General features: G+C 38.6%; 1 protein-coding gene across 2 annotated transcripts in view; it reads left to right on the top strand.

The window, feature by feature from the left end:
* LOC127377051 (macrophage mannose receptor 1-like) overlaps positions 1–17,750 on the top strand; it is a 92,728-nt gene that overhangs the window by 15,228 nt on the left and 59,750 nt on the right. The window lies entirely within an intron of this gene.

Below are 17,750 nucleotides of genomic sequence, written 5' to 3' on the forward strand. Positions count from 1 at the left end.
TTATGTCTATCTTGTTTATCTTCTATGTCAGTTTCACCAATAAAAAACAAACTGTTGAAATTCTGATGAATGCCTATATTATATGAACATATATTTATTTTCACAGTTACGAAGCAAGTGATAAAACTGAGTGTGCTGAAAGACTCCTCTCTGGATCTGAATGACCCTGCTGTGGTGGAACAAGTCTTGAAGCAGGTAAATCATGTTTGACCTTTCAAACTGTATGCAAACACAGAACAACCACATTTACAGCAAATTACAATAAAACTTTATTCACATTACAGCAGTACAAAAACAGCCTGAAGAGGTTGGAAAGAGTTATTTAAAATAATAAATACAGCAACATAAGAACATTAAATGATATTCAGAAGCTGTATACATTACAATACTTTGGCCATATACGACTTGAGCATTGTGTAGGAAGCTGTGCAGATACATATGTGCTGAAATAAAGAGTCCAGTAGTGCCACTCTGCAGGCCATATAGTTAAGAGTCAACACTCAGCACTCAACTATCTGCCATCAAATGCAGCAGGAAAATGTGCAAATACAATCTAACAATCCGAGAAAAGCCAGAGCATTACAATAGAAGAAATAGGGGGAAGAAAGTTCAAATGTACAACAGGTCAGCAGGTTGAAGGAACATATGACTAACAATGCAGAATGTAATATCTCTGTGTGAGTGATAATGTTGAGGAGTTCTGTGTCTCAGATCAAACAGAGGCTGAAGGACCAGGGGGTGAATGAAGACATCAAACTGAGCTGGAGGAAGCAGTCAGATGGAAAGATCTTCCACAAGGACGAGAAGGAGACAGAGAAGAGGAAGAAGAGGGAGCTTTAATTGCTGTGTCTGTTTTCATCAGAGTCCTCATGTAATGGGTCAGAATATATCTGCAACAATCAGTCAGTTAATCAATTCATCATTTTATTTAACAAGCAAAAATAACAAATATTGACTGGTTCCAGTTTCTTAAATGTGAGGATTTGATGCTTTTCTTTATCGTATATGGTCATTAACTTAATATCTTTGGGTTTTAGGCAGTTGATCAATTAAAAACAGATGTTTGAATTTATCTGCTTGGGCTGTGGGAAACTGTAACAGGCATTTTCATTATTTTCTGACAATAATGATAACATTAATCAACAATGATGATAACATTAATCAATAATAATGGTGACTAGTTACAGCCCTCATTCAGAATTATTAGATAGTAGATATTATAATAGATATATGGGTAATGATTATATGCCAGCTTGTGACCTATCAACTTCCTTAAAGATACTATCAGATTAGATTAGATAAAATAAGACACTGTATTTTAGATAAGATTAGATTAGATATAATATGATAAGATTAGATTAAATTAGATAACATATAAGATTAGATAAGGCACATGTGAGTGGCGGTGACATCATGAAAAAGTGTGAAATAAATGTGTCCTTGGAGAAAATGCCATTATGAAATGAAAATAATACTCAATAAAGTTATGTTATTGTGAAAATGAATGGTTAAAGTAACATTTCATAATGATAATGTCTTCACGTATTTAATTGGCTTAATTGTTTGAGCTTTACAGAATTTTTCATACCCTCTCCTGTCCAGTGAAAACCCTGTATCTCCAGGAGTGTTTTGAACGTTTGGGATAAACTGAAGGATGTCATAATAACACTCTGACCGGGTATAAGGTGAATGGCCTTGTTTTATTGCATTTAAAAGCCTGTAACTTGAATTAAATTGTAGATAGAGGGAGAGGTTAACAATGGAAATACTACAGGCTTCTGAATACTACCACTGCTGACAGCTGGAGCCCTCTAGTGGCTGCTCCTGTGTTTGTGCCACAGTGTGATCATTTATTTAAGTGAATGATTTCATGTATTTTTTAGGGAAGTGATGTCAGTGTTGGACATCAGGAATGCAGTTTGTTACATTACAATGTTCATTAACATCAGGAATGCAGAGTGTTAACATTCCTCATGTTAGTGGATTTCTGCAGCAGTTATTTTACCTCAACTTTATCTGTTCAGTGGAAAATGGAAATGTTTTCTCTCTAGGCTTGTTTTACTATGCACATATATACATGGACATAGGTTTGTTTCAAAATGTACAACATATAATCATCAGTGTCTTAATTGACTTCTGACCAAATTCTATCCAGATCCAATCAACCCACTAGGAGTAGTATGAGCCTGAATTTCTTAAATAAAGCTTCTCCCCTTCTCATGGGTGCTTTCCTCTTGAACAGGATCCAAGGTGGTCTTGGATTCCCCAGGCCAATCCCACATTAACACAGACTCTTTTCAGTGTGGTTGGGGAGAAACTCAAGGTTAGACAAAGAATGGTGCACCAACATAGCCAATGATCTCAGGCAGATCTTAATATCTGTCCTCAACTGTTTCCCAGCTCCACTTCTCATAGTTGCTTCCCAACTGAAGACAAGACAATGGGAGTGGACAAGGGCAGGGCCTTGCTGAGTGGCTCAGATCTGGAGTTGGTCCAGTGGATGCCCACTGCTCCTTGTACTTGGGATGGAGGTCACATACAGAGAATGAATTTCTGTGAGAGGGTTCAGTAAAGGAGAAGCAAATCAAAAAAGATTTAACTCATTGGTTATATTCACCACTCTCAGGTTTTTAGTAAAAAGACATTGACTTTTGCATTATGAAGACAAATCAGAGAGTCATATGAAAACCAGCTGCATTCCCCCCCAACAGTTAAAGGACCAGTGTGCAGGATTTAGTGGCATCTAGAAAATGCAGATTGAAACTAACACTGCTCTCAAGAACGTGCTGTGAGGTGTATAGGAGAAACTACAGTGGCCATGAACAATGCGAAAAGCTTACCTACAGCAAAGGGTTGGTTTGTTCGTTCTGGGCTACTGTAGAAAGATGACAGTTCAACATGGCGGACTCCCTAGAAGAGGACGCGCTCCCTTTGTCCACAATTCACAGTACAATCCTTCCAACCAAACTTTTACTTTGAATAAGTAATATGCAAGTCAGTTCTGTGTAACGAGAGTAAATCAGATCCCCACAATAAGCTTTTAACAAATCAAGATGGAGACCAAACAGCTCAAATACACAAGTAAAGAAAAATGGCTAAATATTGCACTGTGGCCCTTGTGTTGTGATGGTAAGGGAAAGGCAGTAGTTTACTCACCACACACACACACACACACACACACACACACACACACGTCCGTGCCCTAGACCAAGGCCTCCCTAAATAGCATTAGCTTATAGCCTCATCTTCTCTCAACATCTGCAGAGGGCCCCTGGTGGCCCCCATTTTGAAAAACACTGCCCTAGTTTCACACACTGCCAAAGAAGATACACCCTAAAAGCAGCTGGGTTATTAAATGTTTTACCCATTATGGGTTATTTTGTGCAACTCCTGAGTCAAAATCCATCAACCCAACATACATCGGTCCACACACCGAGCGCTCATCACAGTAGAGAACCTGACTGGTCATCCAGCGAGGCAAATAAATAATAAAAGGTTTGTGCACACTACATATCTAATTCACATTGTCTGTGTTGCGTTACCTATTAAAGCAATATCTTTATATTGTCGAGGCTAGTTGGTTGGTTTGGCTAACAACGTAGCCAGCCATTTAGCCGTTATCATGGAAGCACAGGTACAGCTTATCTGTTTGGTCTGAATTATATTAATTAATTAATGAAACAAGTTCATAATGCCCATGGGCATATGGTCATGTTTATTGAGTTTGCCAGGCTAATTTGCCAGCTAGTTTGCTAGCTAGCCAGGTGAATTGCCCGTTAACTAACGTTAGTTTACTAGCCAACAGGCTGTCAGTTAGTTGCTTTACTAGCCGGTGTTTCGGTTTAACTGGTGACCGTGTTAACTGGTGACTTTCACGTAGGCGTTCTCCTAAAAAGGACTTTATAGTTTAATAATTTTTCATCTGTCCTTAATATCTAAGTATCTAACCATTTTATGTAAGTTCAATTGTGTTCAGAAGATGTATTAACCTCTCGTAACGTATCTTAAAATGCGAGAAAGTCACCCGTTAACACGGTCACCAGTTAAACTGAAACACTGGCTATAAATGAACGCGCTTTGTTTTTCCTGAAGCTTTTAATGTGAAATGTGAAGGCATAACATAGTGTTTGACTGATTAAAGTATGTAAAAACAGTGAGATAACCTGATATGTCTGACTAAATGCATTTATGTGAATTTATTTAAGTAATGTAGTGACCCACAATAGACACAGTGAGAGGTTAACGGTTACTAGTTCCAGTTGACAGCTGGTTGACAGTTAGTTCCAGTTGACAGTTGGTTGACTGTTAGTTCCAGTTGACAGTTGGTTGACAGTTAGTTCCAGTTGACAGTTGGTTGACTGTTAGTTGACAGTTAGTTCCAGTTGACAGTTGGTTGACTGTTAGTTCCAGTTGACAGTTGGTTGACTGTTAGTTCCAGTTGACAGTTGGTTGACTGTTAGTTCCAGTTGACAGTTGGTTGACAGTTAGTTCCAGTTGACAGTTGGTTGACTGTTAGTTCCAGTTGACAGTTGGTTGACTGTTAGTTCCAGTTGACAGTTGGTTGACTGTTAGTTCCAGTTGCAGTTGTTTAGGTTGACTCGACGCATCTCCGTCTCCTGTCTCTTCAATTACCTCACTCCACAGTAAGCGATTTAAAATGTGTATATGTTTTCAATATAAAACCAAGTAGTGATTTATCAAATCTATGGTATATCTTTTCGTAATGGTGGGTTCATCTGTTGTAGATACTAATAACATTTTTATTTTTTATTTTATTTCACCTTTATACAAATTCTTATTTAAAATGGAGGCCTGGCAAACGACAAGGGCCACTTGAGTGAAGGGGAGTTGGGCTATGAGATTAAAACACAGTTAAAAAATAAAAAATATACAACAATGACAACAAACACAGGCACATAAACAACAGTCAATAAAAGCAATATGCAGGGAAAAAAGTATGAATTATTACATGGTGGAATATGACGTTAAAATGGCAGTAAAAATTGTCATTTTTGCTCAAATTTGGTCTTCTCAGGATTTATAGATAAGACCTCTTATGAATTGGGTTGCAATGGTTTTTACGTTTTTAAAAAAGCTGGTACCCTTGAATAAAAGTTTGGGAACCACTGCTGTAGACTGTTATACTGAAAGTCGTGCCCTGAAGGCTATGCTGTGAGCAGCCACAAATATTCTTGTGAAGTAAAAACATAAACAATTTACATGTATGCAATTTAAAGAGTTCGGTCTAGACCTGCTCTATTTGAAAAGTGTCCTGAGATAACTTGAATGAATTGGCGCTATACAAATAAAATTGAATTGAATTGAATTGAATTGAATTGAATTGAATTGAATCATATGAATTATATAGGGAGAGAGGGAGGATTGTTTTCTCTATATTTTGTGATGCTAAATAAAATGGTTATCTTCACATTGGATTACATTCTGCTGCTAGTCTGCATTGCTTTTGGCATGGTGATATCTGAATAGTTAATACAATAGCAATTGTATTTTTGCTTAAGCTCTTTTTGTGTTTGTTTCAGATCCTGGAGGAAAGGCTGCGGAACATCAGGAAGAGGCTGAGATCAACCAGCAGGTTGCTGAGCACGGCACAGACACCACTGCAAACGCCAGATGATGGCGCTCTTGCAAGGGCTCTCATACCAGGTAATTATTAAACTGAAAAATTATTTGATGAAGCAAAACATCCATATTTCAGTGACTGACAACTTTCTTGTTCTTTTTAAAAAAATGTACCATATCAGACGAACGTGCGTCACAGCTTAAAGAATGGTTGAGAAACAATTCTCACCCCCTCAGCCAGATAGAGACCTACATGCAGAACATGGCAGTCTACAGGGCCAAATGGCTCAGGGACAACAATTGGACCATCGATCAGATCCTCGAAGAGTTCCGTTGCCTAATGACCAAAGGCATGGTACGTTTAGGGAAATATGATCTTACATTAAAAATGTGTTTTCCATTTTATAGATTGCACAGGACTTTTTTGTCCTGCATGGGGACGCTGCATCAAAGTTGTTTGAAACTTGGCTTCCCATTTATGCTGAGAAGATCCTGCACCTGGCAAGACGGGAGGGGAAGCTGACATTCCCCCTGGATGGATAATATATTCTTGTCTGCAGACCTTGTAAATGCAGGGTTTTCCCTATGTTTTTAGGGGGCTTGGGGGGGTAGGCAGAAGTAGCAGCGGGGGGGTTTAGCGTTCCTCTGTCCAAAAAGTGTAAATTTGCTTTTGTTATTAACACCTGTATTTGCACAATTCACAGCCTTCTCGAACATTTTACACAGTGAAAAACAACATGAGCTCTGAGAATAGTGAGTGATATCATCATAGGAATAGAGTTAAATAAATCTGTCAGCCTCTTTATGCTAATTGGGTACAAAAAAAAGTCCAAGTTTTCACAGCAGAGTCAACACAGCAGCACCGGTGTAACTAATAACATTAACGAATGCTCTGTTCCAGTCCCAGTAAGTAACACCTGAGTTAAATGCAGTTGTTATTAATTAATGTAATTGACTGACTGAATTAATTGAATTGACCAAGATTTATGAGCAAGTCACTCAGTAACTCAGAATTGATTTGGCAAATTTGACCTTGCAGTACCAGATCACCATTACCCTCTGCTTCCATAGGGAGGCGTTAACAGACTGGTGATGGTAAGAAGAAATGCAAGCAAAACAAGCCATGGTCAGCTATAATCAGACTCTCCGTGTACTCAAGCTGCTAACAGACAAGTCCACTGGAGCTTTGACAGTCACTCTAAGCACATTAATAGCCCTTTGTGGACGTTTCTGTGTGGTACCGCGTTGTTTTAGCTGAGCTAGTGACTCTACTATGAGGCTGCGCTGTGTGTGTGTGTGCGTGCACGTAGCTGTAGCTCTGCTGTTGTCATCTTAATATTGTCAGCCTTGAATATTTTGTACAACTCTATAGCACGGTTAGTTAAGGGTGTGTGTGTTGTGTTTACTGCCACAGAAACGCGTTTCCTTCAGTGGCGTTTTGATGACAGACAGCGTCTTCTGACTGTACTCCGGTACTCCCTTAAATATTTAGATCTCTGCCGGCCTCCAGCCCACTAATAGTAGGATTAACTAAACTACAAACTAACAAGCTGCAGGGTGGGAATTACCTGCACGTAACAGTTAGGATGGGTTTTATTTGAGTTGGATATTGAATGACAAAATCATAGGTATGCCATTCCACATCGTATTGATACCTATGTCTTCCTACAGATGGCATTTGGGAACTCGCCCTGAGGCAGCTGCCAGCCTCGCTTCCACCTACAACTTACAAAGTTGGCCGCGGTGCTAAAATGGTTCGCCACACCATTCAGGAATGCAGCTTGGCCTTCATCGACCGTAAGCCTGTAAGTCCTCCAGCACATCTAAAGGGGAAACTTTATTCATTTTATTAACATATCTGGGCTCAAGAATGTGTGCATGCACACATGCATATCCAGGTTTGTTTTACTATACTTGTGGGGACAGGCATCAAATAGAGCTTGACAGTATTTGGAAATAGCCGATCTACAAGCTTACAACGCGTTGGTCACTATCAAAGCATCCTGGGCTTCTAGAACACCTCAGCAGTGCCACAGGCTGATTACCTCTGTACCACACCGCACTGATGCAGTAATTTGTTCTAAAACAGGCCCCAACAAAGTATTGAGTGCAGAAATGAACATATTTATCAGAAGGTTGACACTTTTGTATTTTAACCCATTTGGACCTGACTCTATGAGGTTGACTCTAAAGAAGTCTTCTAAATCTACAAAGCATTTGCGGCCCACCTACCTAACCCGGCTGCCTATCAGCCAGATAGCATAGTCAGATAGGTGGGCCGCACGCATTTTCAGATCATGTTTATTGTAATGATAAATCATTAATTGATTTATGGCTTCTTAGGTCAATTGAGGTCTGAATCCTTTTTTAAATTGTTTTCTGTAATGTGAGCTATATGCCATAACCATCAAGACTTAAACAAAAAAGGTTTGGAATATTTCGTTATGTGCAATGAAATGTAGACTATTACAGTTCAACTTTTTTAATTAGAGATGCACTGAATCTTTTCCAAATTGTAAAGCTAACTAGACTTTCTCATAAAACAATAATTTCTCTAGTGAGGACCACATTTTTCAAATACGCCGCACTTTCGCCGCATAAATTGATGATTTCCGCGCAAAATATGCGGGGCTCGCATGATTTCATAATCCCCGCATTTTCATTGCAAAAAAGTCACATATATCTTAGCAGAAAGTTGAAAAATGTTGCGTTTACTTCACACAAGAGCAGCCATGTTTCCCTGTTGCCATGGGAACGTTATGAAGTGAGGTAATTACGCAACGTGAACGTCATCGAAAAGCTGCAAACCCCGCGATGAAGAAGCCCGCAAATCAGTCTCATTTGCCAACAAAAATAGGCGCAAAAGAGCGAGCAAAGCAGTTTCCCGGTGTGTTACATGACAGTGGGGGCAAATTATTTATTATTTTTTACAGAAGTTGTAGCATATTCCTTTTGTTAAGCTACAGAACTCGTTTGACTCATCAATGTTTTGCAAGTTTGAGCCATGTGTTTATTAAGGTCTGAAATAAAACAAGATGAGAACTTTAATCTCCCAGCACTTTCTGTGATGTAGTATGCTTGCTTATCATAGGAAGTAATAAGAAATGACTCTTTACATTAAGGTAGTAGCCTAGTGAGAACAGGGTGTTGGGGGAATCACTTCTTTTTCTCTTTTTCATCAAACTGCAGTTTTTGCAAGTTCCCGCAATTTCATCGCATAAAATTGCATAAATATCCCGCATATTCCATCGCATTTTTTAAGAAAACGTGCCGCATAATCAAGGATTTTTGCCCGCAACAATCACAAAAAAACTTCTGGAAGGACTGAATTACCAACAGATCGACCAACCATTAAACCACACAGACAAGGATCTGTATTACCTATCTGCATTCCTCTTCTTGGTATTACTCACTGGTTGCATAGTCCTCATATGCATTGTACTATAAATGAAATTACATATTTTGAAAATAGATACTATAATAACTGTGATAGCATCAAACTAACATTAGCTTTTCAAATGAATTATGTTTAACTCCAAATAAATTGTATGTATGACAAAATTGTTATATACAACTTGTCACAATGACACCTCTCTCTTTTTCTCCTGTGCCAGTCATCTCCCTCCCACATCCTGCCACTCCCTCCTGCCCTACACTGACCCTTTTCCATCCAGTTCCAGTCATCTGACCTTCCCTTCCTACCTCCCCACCTCCAGCTCATCCCTGATCAGCCAATCACTGTATACCAGCCCATGATCCTTTGTTCCTTGTCAGTTCCTCTTACTTGCTATGTTCCTGTCTGAACCCGCCTACCTGTCTGACTGTTACCTGTCCACCTGTTATCTGTCGACAGCCCAGCCTGTCTGCCTGTCACTGTGTTGTCTTTAACATACCTTAATGTGCTAGTAGTTGAATTTGAATAATAACTAACAATTTGTTGTAATAACAACAAACAACTCAATTCATAACAGAAATGATCTCAGGACACTTTTCAAATAGAGCAGGTCTAGACTGAACTCTTTATAACATTATTTACAGAGACCCAACAGTACCACCATGAGCAAGACCTTGGAGACAAGGGCAAGGAAAAACTTCCTTGTAAGAGGCAGAAACCTCGGACAGACCCCTCTGCTCTAGGTGGGTGAGAGAGAGAGAGAGAGAGAGAGAGAGAGAGAGAGAGACCGACAGAGAGAGAGAGAGAGACAGAAGGACGGAGACAGAGGTGCACAGCAACAACAGTAGCAACAACTACACTAAGAGTAGTGACTGATGATGATGATGATGATGATGATGAACATGAAGAAGAAGATGACAACAACAATGATGGGGGACAATGAGCAGTGATTATAGTAATAATAGTTTCTGTAGTAATAATAATAATAACAATAATATCAGTGATATTAGCAAGTTAGTTTTAATTTTTATTAGATTTTTATGTTGAACTCCTCTTGTTTTTATTTCTTTAAATAATTTAGGTGGTCGGGGGACAGACACAGTCTCTATGGGGTTTTGGGTGGGTGATAAACTTCGCCATATTTCTAGATAAGAGAGCCGCTCCGTCCAAAGTGGGATGGATGCCGTCTCTCCTAATCAGACCAGGTTTTCCCCAAAAAGGCTTCCAGTTATCAATGAAGCCCACATCGTTTGCTGGACACCACCTCGACAGCCAGCGGTGGAATGACGACATGCGGCTATACATGTCATCACTGGTCACACTGGGGAGGGGTCCAGAGAAAACTACAGAGTCCGACATAGTTTTAGCATAATTACACACCGACTCCACATTAATTTTGGTGACCTACGTTTAAATGTTAAGCAGGTTAATAAGCGCTGTTACGAGTAAAACAGTAACTTTTTGGACAGAGCTACAGCAGCAAACACTACACAGGAGCAGGCAGTAACCGGAGATGACACAGTACGCTAACGTCGCTTATGTCTGCACATTGGGTAAAGTACCTCTTCAGAATCTTTTTCTTTTACTGCTCATCCTAACATACAGCTCATTAATTAAACACTGGTATTGGATTGATTGGACAAAGACTGATTGTGGTGACAGTCTGTGGCTGTAGTTTAACACAATAGAATCAGACATTGTTTTGAAACAGGGAAGGATTCTTGAACAAAGCTCTCAGTTTATTTGATAAGCAAATAATTGTTGCCTCGCACCAATTTGCATGAAGTCAAATAATGTTCAACCTAATATTTCAATATCCTCCCATCTGAGGTCACACCTTTAGAATAAACAGAGAGCCAACAGAGATGGACATAGTTCTTCTGCTCATTGTGGCTGCATCAGGCAAGTGTCTTATTTGTTTAAATATATTTAAATTATTTTATTACTCTACATTACCATATCACTGTGGCTACAAAGCGGTCATCATACTGTAACACTATTATGATGTACGACAGTTACTGTATATAATACTTATCCAGTGATTGAACATCATTGTGTTTTTCAATATTTCTTGATTCTGAACTGACTTTTAAACCCAAACACAAAGACCTTGGATGTGTTTGAGAAAAGCCTGAACCAATCACAGCTCTCATTTTTCAAATATAATTGGGGATAAATCAACCAAACATACGCAGACGGAAGGATTTTACTCAGTACCAATAAGAGAATGCAAAAATACTCCATTAGAAGTAAAAGTCCTGCATTTAAAATCTATTAAGTAAAGTTTATGTTAACAGCAACATGTTTTTAAAGGTGTGGTCAGTCATTCTGGAGAAAGAGAGTTGATTCACTAACAACGACCACGGCATCGAATGTATGAAATAAGAAGTTTATTGCACATAATGGACGAATGTGAACAGATGTGGTATACTGAGGGATGAGGGGAGGGGGTTGAGGGATGAAGGGATGGAGGGGTTCGCCGTGATGTAAGAGGAAACCGAGTGGGATGTGAGACTCTGAGTGGGGTAGGCTGTCTTTTCGTATCTCTTGTAGAAACCCCCAGTGGTTCCTGTAAGAGAGAGAGAGAGAGAGAGAAAAAAAAAGAAAGGGTTTGGGGGGAGGGATGTGGAAAATGAGTCAAGGAGGGAGTGAACAGATAAGGTGTGCTTAAGTAAGTTTGAACAGAAATGAGATGAGTGCAGGGCTTGGTCTTTGTTCCTGAACCTAGTTATAAAACTTCATTTTGGACACTTCATTCACCTGGCTCATTCCCAGCTACTTTGTTTGTTTCCCACAATCCAAAGCGTCGGGATGTTACCACCTGGGAAAGAGACTCAACAATCCCCACTGACACCACCTTAAAGTACCGTATTTTCCGCACTATTATAACTGGATTATAAGGCGCACTGTCAATGAATGGTCTATTTTCGAACTTTTTTCATATATAAAGCGCACCGGACTGTAAGGCGCATTAAGCGAAACAAAACAGTCAGATAAGTCAGTCAGTCAAACTTTATTGAACACCTTCACAATAACTCTCAACATTGTTGTAGCCAGCTTTTCTTCTATCATCTTGAAAATGAGCGCAGTGGTTTCACAGACTCCCACTCAAAGCGGAGGCTGGGGAAGGTGGGCCGCCCTCCTCTGATTAAAAACACTGATTTTATATCAATGTAATGACGTAAACAGACGACTGTCAGCATTGGACTGAGTGATTTAAAACAGTAGATGGCATGTTGAGCTGGTAAGAATGTCAATATTAACACCAGATTTAAAGAGTTTCATCACAGCACAGTCATATAGTTTAGCTTACAGCTCATGTTTTAGGGTGAAGAACCTCTAAATGAAAGCAAATCAGGAATAGTTCACTTCAGTCCCCCAAAATCCATCCCTATTTTACATAAAAGGACTTGTCAGTTTCATAAAATATTTTAGTATGATAGTACTGAGGACTTAACTACAGTCAGTTACAAGTCTGATTCTACTATAAAGACAATGACACACCTGAATAATGTTAAATGTAATGAAATGTAATGTCACTGCAGGGCTGTGTGCTGTCTCATCAACTGCTGGACGTCAGTACCATTTTATTTATGACCTGAAGACCATGACTGAAGCCCAGAGTTACTGCAGAGAACATTACACAGACCTGGCCACTATAGACAACATGGAGGATGTGAATACCCTGAACAACATGGCAGATTTAAGCCAAATGGTCTACTCTGCAGACAGCTATGTGAGTTCACTTTTGTCTTTATTTAGTTTCAAACTCTTGTGAAAGTTGTGCCAAAGCCATTGTGGAATACTGAAATAAAGTTGTAGAGGATCAGACTGATGGGCAGTATCGAGACTGGAAATATTATAAATATTTCAAAGCTAGAACAGGCTCTATAGATTTATGTTACATTTGAGGATAAAGAAACAAAAATCTAATATTTCTTTCAGCGAGCCTGGATAGGGTTGTACGATGACAGCTGGAAGTGGTCAGATGGAAGTAAGTCCTCATTCAGGTATTGGAGACCAATGGAACCTAATAGTCAGGACGAGCTCTGTGTGGCAGCAAACTTTAACGAATCTGGAAAATGGGAGGACTGGAACTGTGACCTGAAGAGAGCATTCATCTGCTACAGCCAACGTGAGTGGTAACCCATGTTTCAAATAGTATTTATATTTGGATTTAGGTTTAATTTAGCATCAAATGTCCCAAATGAGAATGTAACAAACAATACAAACATCAGGTTTTGGACAGAAGATAGATTTTAACACTGATGATGTTGATCATTTTCATGAATTCTTTTTTTCTTTTTTTACCATGGTGATGGCTGCACGTGCACATGGTGTCACAAACCCAAAAGCAGAACAGACAGGTTGACTTTTTTTTTTTCTCACAGTTAAGAATGAAGTGATAAAACTGAGTGTGCTGAAAGACTCCTCTCTGGATCTGAATGACCCTGCTGTGGTGGAACAAGTCTTGAAGCAGGTAAATCATGTTTGACCTTTCAAACTGTATGCAAACACAGAACAACCACATTTACAGCAAATTACAATAAAACTTTATTCACATTACAGCAGTACAAAAACAGTCTGAAGAGGTTGGAAACAGTACTGTTGGGTCTCTGTAAATAATGTTATAAGGAGTTCGGTCTAGACCTGTTCTATTTGAAAAGTGTCCTGAGATAACTTCTGTTATGAATTGGCGCTATACAAATTTAATTGAATTGAATGTGCTGAAATAAAGAGTCTAGTAGTGCCACTCTGTAGACCATATAGTAAAGAGTCAACACTCAGCACTCAACTATCTGCCATCAAATGCAGCAGGAAAATGTGCAAATACAATCTAACAATCCGAGAAAAGCCAGAGCATTACAATAGAAGAAATAGGGGGAAGAAAGTTCAAATGTACAACAGGTCAACAGGTTGAAGGAACATATGACTAACAATGCAGAATGTAATATCTCTGTGTGAGTGATAATGTTGAGGAGTTCTGTGTCTCAGATCAAACAGAGGCTGAAGGACCAGGGGGTGAATGAAGACATCAAACTGAGCTGGAGGAAGCAGTCAGATGGAAAGATCTTCCACAAGGACGAGAAGGAGACAGAGCAGAAGGACACCTGTACATAAGAGTTTTGTGTAATGAGTCAGAATATACCTGCAACAATCAGTTGATTCATTAATTAGTCTATTGATGGATTACATCAGTTGATTACAATTGATTCCATTAAGTTATTTTCCAATCAAAACTACCAAATATTCACTGGTTCCAACTGCTTAAATGCAAGGATTTGATGCTTTTGTTTATCATGTATGATAATAAACTTAATATCTTTGGGTTTTAGTTGATTGATTAAAACAAGACATTTGAATTGATCTGCTTGTGCTGTGGGAAATTGTAACAGGGAATGTTCACTATTTCCTGACATTTTATGTACGAACAATAATCAATAAAAAAATAATTGGAAGATTAATCAATAATGATAATAATTGTTAGTTGCAGCCTGCAGTCAGAATATTTGAAATAGTAATAGTAATTGATATAATAATATTATATGTCATCTAGTTAAGTACGCCAAAAGCAACATTTAAGCAACTTCCTTTAAGATACTTTAAGGTGAGAAAATAAGATTAGATTAGATAAGATACTGTAATTGACTGTAGGCAACTCTGGTGAAACACCATTAAAAAAGACGAGCTTCAATGTTGTGAATCATCTTTAAAATCTATTTAATCATGAGAAAAGCTGTGTTTCCTCATTTAAGAGTACTACACATCAACCTTCAGCCAGTTTCGCCAATCTGTGTGTATTTACAGCCTCTAGCTGGTAGATTCAGAATAATGTTGGTGTTGTTGCTGTAGCCAAAAGGAGCTAATTTGCTAACTTAGCAGCTGTTGAGCTCAGTAGTTTAGGAGAGGGTGAAAGGTGAAAGTGCAGACACAACATTGTGAAAAATGAGAGAATGAAATAAAATGTGAAATAAAACATGACATTAAATAAATCGAGGCGAGGTGGAGGAAAATCCAGACAGCTGTGCAGACTGGCAGGGAAGACAGGTATCCAGGGGGACAGGGCAAATTTCCTGAGGGCAAGTTGTGAGTTGAAGGCAAACAGGAACACTGAACTAAACTAAACTAGACTAAACTAGACTAGACTAGACTAGACTGGACTAGACTGAGATCAGAGGCTGGTGTGAAGCGTACTCAGGTAACACAACAATCCGGCGCGGACTGGAGAGCTGGCCAGGTCTAAATAGCGTGAGTATGGAGAGAATTTTGTTCCTTTATAATTCAATCAAATAGAATAGATTTGAAACCAAAAAAGAGATTTGAGAGCAAAAAAGAGTAAGTGGCAATCAAAACATTTTTTTTTTTTTTAGATCAAAACAGAACAGGTTGCAATTGAAAAAAAAAATATGAGAGAACATATTTCTTCAACTTCAATCAAAACTAATGTTTGTAAGTAAAAACATACGACCATTTTGCTTATAAATCAGTCCTCTTTGCTTGAGAGTTCTAAAGTTTTGCTTGTGAATTCAACTGCACTTGCCACGCTGGTGGATGAGAGAAGAGTTTCTATTGGTTGGTTTGACTGGCTACGTCTTCCGCATTACACCCACTTCTCCCTGTGCTGTGCTGCTTGGAGAAGCCTCTTTTTTGGTTTCAAATCTATTCTATTTGATTGAATAATAAAGGAACAAAATTCTCTCCATACGTGCGGTGATGAAGGAATGCAGAGCAGGTGCTTGATGGGTGACAGACAACAGGTGTGCCACAGCCATATTGAGCCAGAGACCACGCCCACCAACTCCAGGAGACATGAAAGAGAAAACAGACAGACAAAAACCAAAACCCACCAAGCACACAGCAAACACCCAAAAGGTCAAAAAATAAACAAAAGCCAGTCATACACACACACAGCCACTAGCCAGAGTCACAGTCAGGAGAGCGTGACAAGCTGTCTCGCAAGGGTAAATAAATCTCAGCTCGAAGGTGAAATCGTCGAGGAGATGAACATGCAGGTGTCCTGTCCCACATTCATCCTCAAACGCACATCAGAGCTTTTTTGCATCCTCTTCTTATAGCTATTTTGGCGAAGACAGTGACTTAAACAAAATATTATGTTATTTTTAGTGCTGTAAAATAAAATATTTAATCGCGATTAATCACATTAATGTCATAGTTAACTCACAATTAATCGCACATTTTTATTTATTCTAACTGTCCTTTGATTTCTTTTTGTCCCATTATTTTTTCTCATTTTAATGCTCTTATCAACATGGAAAAGTGGATCGCCTTGCTTTGTGCAAATGTTGTTTTTATTGAAAACAACATTGGCATATACTGTAGTGTTCAATTTCACACTAACATTCTCACCTGGAGCAAATAATCTCTCACACAATGTAACACTGTCCATCAATAAAAGGGTGAAAAAAATACTTTGTCCCACAAACAGCCCCTTCAACAGCCCTTTCTAAGGGATCAAAACAGGGCGATACAAAATAAAATTACAAAGTGCACATGTAAGGTAAACTAGGACTCAGCCTATAGTGCAGTTAAACCATGGCTTAATACTTTTCTCAAGTTTGCTTTGAACATAGCAGTCAGGCTACTGCTCTTTATTCACCAGAGGCTCAACCCAGCCTCTTATTTCAGAAAGAATGAACAGGAATGGTTACCAATAAAAAGTAAGCCTACTACTTCTTTGCTTTGAGCCAGTTACTCAAACAGACAAGCCTGTTGACATTTTCAGACAAGGCATCCATCCATTTTGGTGTCTCGCACTCGCCCCCCCCCCAAACCATAACGTCTCCTCCTCTTAAAAAAGTGTGTGGGGCGCGTGTCTTTTTTTTTTTTTTCGTTTTATTTAAATCGGTGTTTTTTTTTTTTTTTTTTATTATTTTTTTTTTTAAAAAAAAAAAAAAAAAAAAAAAAAAAAATGTAAAAAAAAAAAAAAAAAAAAAAAAAAAAAAAAAAAAAAAAATATTTTATTTTAATAAAAAACGTGTTAAACTGCGCACTAGTTATTTTCCTTAATTCTTCTTTAAAAGGCTGTTTTTATCTGTTTTAGTGCTTCTAAAGTTACATTAGAGTGAATTAGTGATGACTCACCCTCATGCACAAATCATACATCAGTAGTAGCCAAGGTTTACGCATAATAGATGATGATGAAGGTATAGAAAAATAAAATACACTCCCATTGTCTTGTCTTCAGTTGGGAAGCAACTATGAGAAGTGGAGCTGGGAAACAGTTGAGGACAGATATTAAGATCTGCCTGAGATCATTGGCTACGTTGGTGCACCATTCTTTGTCTAACCTTGAGTTTCTCCCCAACCACACTGAAAAGAGTCTGTGTTAATGTGGGATTGGCCTGGGGAATCCAAGACCACCTTGGATCCTGTTCAACAGGAAAGCACCCATGAGAAGGGGAGAAGCTTTATTTAAGAAACAAGGCTCATACTACTCCTAGTAGGTTGATCGGATCTGGATAGAATTTGGTCAGAAGTCAATTAAGACACTGATGATTGTATGTTGTGAATTTTGAAACAAACATATGTCCATGTATATATGTGCATAGTAAAACAAGCCTAGAGAGAAAACATTTCCATTTTCCACTGAACAGATAAAGTGGAGGTAAAATAACTGCTGCAGAAATCCACTAACATGAGGAATGTTAACACTCTGCATTCCTGATGTTAATGAACATTGTAATGTAACAAACTGCATTCCTGATGTCCAACACTGACATCACTTTCCTAAAAAATACATGAGATCATTCACTTA

Source organism: Dicentrarchus labrax, unplaced genomic scaffold (genome assembly GCF_905237075.1).
Source record: "Dicentrarchus labrax unplaced genomic scaffold, dlabrax2021, whole genome shotgun sequence".
Classification (NCBI taxonomy): Eukaryota; Metazoa; Chordata; class Actinopteri; family Moronidae; genus Dicentrarchus; species Dicentrarchus labrax.